We start from the raw sequence: 5,926 nt of genomic DNA on the forward strand, positions 1-5,926 counted from the left end.
ATCTCTTTTTTAATTGTGTCTTTGTGTTGTTTGGTTTACAAGGTAATTGTCTTGCAAAAAGTGTTTGGCAATGACCCTTCTGTTTTTATTGTGGGGGACAATTTGAGGAGTATTGGTATTAGCACTTCTTTGATTTTGTATTCTTTCTTTCTTTTCTTTGTTGGGGGACTTGCCTGCTTCTATTTTATAAGGAATGACAGTTCTATTTAAATTTCATATCTGTTCTTGATTTAAATTTTGGTAAGTGATACACATTCAGAAAATTATACAATTTTGTGGAGTACAGATGTTACAATTATGACCCAATTATTCTCTGGTTTTCCTCAGTATCTATTGTTAGGTCTTCCTTCTCCTTTCTGATTTTTTAAATTTTGATATTCTCTCTATGCCTTTTGGATAGTTTGGATAAAGATTTGTCTGTGTTGTTAATTTTCTTGAAGAACCAAGTATTGGCTTCATTGATTCATTGTATTATTTTATTTGCTTCTAATTTATTGACTTCAAGCCCTACTCCTGGGAGAGTTTGCTTTGTTTTGTTCTAGAACTTGTAGTTGTGCTGTTATATTGCTAGGCAATCAAGATTCAGTAGACTCTGCATAGGTTAAGTGAAGTTTATTTGTGAAGAATGCAGTTAAACAAGAAGTGGGTAACCCCGTAAAGTTCCAGCTACAAGGATTCACCCAGGCTTCCTTCTGTGACCTGACCAGAAGGGAGAGAGAGAGAGAGAGAGAGAGAGAGAGAGAGAGAGAGAGAGAGAGAGAGATGGGGTCTGGGACCCAGACCTAGTCCTCCATTAGGTCATTACTTGTGACCATGACTAAATGTTCTACAGGTGAAGGGAGGTGGATAGCTCACTACAGTTAATATATATATATATATATATATATATATATATATATATATATATGCTTAACACAAAACTATGTACAAAAATAGCAAAAATCAAGTATGCTATAGCAGAAAGAAAATGCAAGACCAAACACACAAGATCTAGCTCCAGTGAAGCAACAAGAGCAAATTGCAAGAACTCCATATCCAATCCTAGGGTAAAGGCACAACAGAGATTACTATAGAGTTCTTCTAAGCTGGAAAGTTGAAGTCTGGTACCCAATATATCTATCTAGAGAGAGAGAACAAATTGTGTCAGTATAATCTTCAGCCTCAGCAAAGGACTGAGAAGGAAGTTAACAAATCTATTGTAGGCAGGAAATGCAAGCAAGTGACTTCCAAAAGGTGCAGTAAAGACAGAAACAGCAGTCTACCTGAACAGTCACCAGAGAGAGTCTCACAGCACCATAGTGGCAACCAGATTTGGCTAAGGCCTAGGGTGTCTGACTGACCAACACAGAAGCAGACTTTCTCAGCATCTAGTGAGATGTGCATGTGATTTTTGTTTTCAGTTTTTTTATATGGTGGATAACATTGACAGATTTTCATATGTTGAACCATCCCTGCATCCATGGGATGAAGTCTACTTAGTCATGGTGGATGATTTCTGTGATGTGTCCTTTGATTCATTTTGCCAGTATTTTATTGAACAATTCTGCATAAAGGTTAATGAGGGATATTGGTCTGTAGTTCTCTTTCTTAGTTGTGTCTTATGTGGTTTGGGTACCAAGGTAATTGTAGCCTCGTGAAAAGAGTTTGGCAATGAACCTTCTGATTCTATTGTAAGGAACCTTCTGATTCTATTGTAATGTATCTTCTGATTCTATTGTGTGCAGCAATTTGAGGAGTATTGGTATTACCTCTTCTTTGAATTTCTGGTAGAATTCTGCACTGAAGTCATCAGACCCTGGGCTTTTTTAATTGGGAAGGTTTTAATGACTGCTTAATTTTCATTAGGTGTTATAGGTCTATTTAAATTGTTTAGCTATTATTGATTTAATTTTGGTAAGTGATAGCTATCTAGAAAATCATCCATTTCCGAGGAATTTTTCAATTTCATTTTTATGGAGTATAGGTTTTCAAAGGATGACCTGAAAATTCTCTGGATTTCCTCAGTGTCTGTTGTGATGTGCACATTTTTGTTTCTGATTTTGAGCATTTGCATGTTCTCTCTGTGGTTTTTTTGGTTAGTGTGGATAAAGGTTTGTCTATCTTGTTGATTTTCTCAAAAAACAAATCCTGTGTTGCATTGATTCTTTTTATTGTTTTCCTAGTGTCTATTTTATTGATTTCATCCCTCAAATCGATTATTTCCTGATGTCTTCTCCTTGGGGGTGAGTTTGCTTCTTTTAGTTCTTGGGTATTCAGTTGTGCTGTTAATTCCCCAATGTGACTATCCTCAGGTTTTTTCATATGGGCACTTAGTACAATGAACTTTCCTCATAGCACTGCTTTCAAAGTGTCTTGTAATTTCCGGTATTTTGTGTCTTCACTCTAGTTGAATTCTAGGAAATCTTTTCGTTCTTCCTTTCTTTCTTCCTTGACTCAGGAATATTGCAATAGCACATTGTTCAGTTACCATGAGTGTGTAGGGTTTCTGCAGTTTGTGTTGTTGTTGTACTTAAACTTTAAAGCATGTTGTTTTGATAAGATCCATGGAACTATTTCAATATTTTTGTATCTGTTGAGGTTTGTTATGTAGCCTGGTAGGTGGTCAGTTTTAGAGAAGGTTCCATGTCGAGCAGAGAAGAAGGTATATTCTTTTGTGTTTGGATGGAATGTTCTATAGATGTCTGTTAAACCAAATTGGGACCTAACTTCTGTTGGTTCTTTTTGCTTCTTTGTTAAATATCTGTCTGGTGGTCATGTTTAGTGGTGAGAGTGGGGTTTTAAACATTCCTACTATGAGTTGTGAGTTTTGATTGGGATTGAGTTTCAGTAGCAGTTCTTTTAAGAATGTGGTTATCTTTGTATTTGAGTCATATATATTCAGAATTGAGACATTGTGTTGATGTATTTCTCCTGTGATGAACATTAAATGACATTCTTCATCAATTTCAACTTCTTTTTTGTTTGAAGTCTAACTTGTTAGATATTTGGATAGCTACACCTGGTTGCTCCTAGGGTCCATTTGATTGGAAGATCTTTCTTCAACCTTGAGGTAATATCGGTGTTTGAATCTAAGATGTGTTTCTTGTATGCAACAGAAGGATGGATTCTGTCTTCATACCTTTTTGTCAGTCTGTGTCTTTTTATAGGCAAGAGAAATTAAGGAACATTGATTATTAATTCTTTATTGTTATAGATTTGTTTTTGGTATAGTGAGTATTTTTGCCCTGTTTTTCGTTTGGGTACTGGTAAATTGGGATTTTCCTTTGCCTATGTCTTTTTTTAGTGTAGTTAGCTTGCAAGGGTTGGACTTTTCCTTCCAAAACTTTCTCTAGGGTTGCATTTATAAATATATATTTGTGAAAATATATATTTATAAATGTATAGCTAAGTGTCTAAGTGGAGAATTACCATCCCAGAGAATGCAGAAAGGGAATTATATCATCCCTAGATAGCTCAGTAATGAAACATAGATGGGAGTGTAGCTCAGGGTTTCAGCACTTGGCTAGAACACACATGGTTCTCAGTCCTCTTCTTAGGCCAAAAAAATAAAAAAAAGAAAGAAATAAAGAAAGAAAGAAAATGAGAAAATTTGTCATATAATTTACATAGAAGAAAATAAAATAATTCAATTAATTCCCTCTTCCTTCACTTCCATTTGAGCATTTGACTGATCAAGTAAAAGTAATAAAATCTAATTCCTCATGTTCTGGTTCTTTAGACCTTGAGATGGCCTTGAGGGTAAAAATGAATGCTGACAAAGCTAAAGGCCTAAATCTTCTAGACTCACAATATTAGAAGGAGAGAACAATTAAAATCCCCTTTTGTCCCCCGACCTCCATATATTTACATTGGGAAGGATGCACCTGCTTACACAGAAACTGACAAATAAATAATTAATAATTTATAAAGAGTTCACTCATGTCTTCAAGAGATTATCTGTCCAGTCATTCACTGTTCTTCACAGTTTTTTATATCAATGAAAGAATTGCAAAGGTGGACTGTTCCTAGGACTCAGGAGACCATCGAAAAAGAAGAGGATATTCTTGTGTTTATGTGAACAATGAGGTCACATTTGAGGAATGTTCGCTATATAAGAGATAGTATTGTGAGGCAATTTACAAATAGTATCTCCTATTCTACACAATAATCCAGAAGCACACACCAAGGAAATCACAGGATTAAAGAATTATTGGAGCTGGTTTTGAAAAGTCATACATGCTCTAATGTGAATCTCTAGATGCTTGTGGAAACTGATTCAAATAAAATGTTCAAGTGAACACTGAGAAGTGAAAACAATAAAGAAATTAGTAGTGCAATTCTTGGGATGGAATAACAGATTGGAAATGGGAAGTCAAAGCAGAAAATATGAAGGTCAACAAAGTTGTATTTTAGCTTAAATGAGCACTCCCTCGAGGTAATACCAAATACTACCAATAAAAATATCACTTTTTTATGCTAAATATGATCATGTCTCTAACTATCCATCTCCAAACTATAGGATTATAAGCAGCTGTTGAAATTCTATTGAGACATGGCCATTGGTGGTGCATGCTTTTAATCCGAGCACTATAGGCTGAGGCAGGCAGATCTCTGTGAGTTTGAGACAAGCCTGGTAAACAACAGCTAGTTTCCAGACAGTCTCCAAAGCAATACAGAGAAACCCTGTCTCAAAAAAGCAAACAAACAATCAAAAAATAATTCTATTAAGGAAACTAAGAAAATGAATCATCAAAGTGCAACCAGATCCTACATGCCATGTTTACCTTTGCTGTTTACCCAATGTATGCATTTGACCAGTGTCACTATTGGCCTACAGCACATGTGTACTGGAATGTCATTATTCTTCTGCAAGTAAGGAATATTAGTTTGAGCCAAAATCCAGCACCAGCCAGCTCTGCCCTGAAACCACATGAGCCAAAGTGATAAACTGAACTTGGGAAACTAGACGTGGTGCCTCTTTTGCAACTTGGTGTGGTTCATTGGGCACAGAAAACACAGGTAGCTCCCAGAACCTCCTCGAAGGCAATTAATACTTAACACTTAATTCTTCTATTCAGTCACCCTCATGGTAACAACTAGGGAAATGAACTGACATATCAGCTCTAACTTCCAATTTAGGGAAAATAAGAGCAAATTAATGAGTTTGCTTTATAAACTTTAGATGGTCTGTTTTCTTCCTGTTTGCTTTTCCAACACCCTTTGCTAAGCATCTATATAGTTTCCTTGGGAAAATCCAAAGCAATCTTTATATGGAATCATGTGGAGCAATGAAATGAGACCTGACCTTGGAATTTGAAAAGATATTTCAGATCAGTGACACGCAGGTCATACATCTGATATACACAAAAGCACAAGCTAATTCAACAAGAGCTACAAAAAAGGATGATAAATGGGGCAGTACTGAGCAGAGTGGAATTAGTGTGGACACACACACACAAACACATACACACACACAAACACACACACACAAACACACACACATGCACACTCTCACACATACATACACACACTACTGCTGCTTAATTCCATGTCAAGAAAGGATATTTCATTAGTTGTGAGTTGTAAAAAACTGCCTGATCACAGTAAGTGAGCACAGAATGAGAGCTCCTTACCTCATCTGTTAGCTACTGTGATTTCTTGCCCTTAATTATAATTGCTGCTCTGTGTATGTAATATAAAGGCCATGATCCCCCACTGGACAGAATGCACATTACATAATAGTATTGCATTAATAATAATAGGGGATGTGGATGGGGTGTTTCAGCAGGCCTATTACCCCTGAGAATAAGATGCTGATCATCGCTTGCTATTTTCTCTTCAAACATGTTCCTTAGCCAATAGTGAGCAGATTTAAAGCCCACTGGTGTCTTAAAAGCAGCCTGGCTGAGTGGTTAAATCCAATGAAAAATTTTCAAATGAGTTTTTA

Source organism: Phodopus roborovskii, unplaced genomic scaffold (assembly GCF_943737965.1).
Source record: "Phodopus roborovskii unplaced genomic scaffold, PHOROB, whole genome shotgun sequence".
Classification (NCBI taxonomy): domain Eukaryota; kingdom Metazoa; phylum Chordata; class Mammalia; order Rodentia; family Cricetidae; genus Phodopus; species Phodopus roborovskii.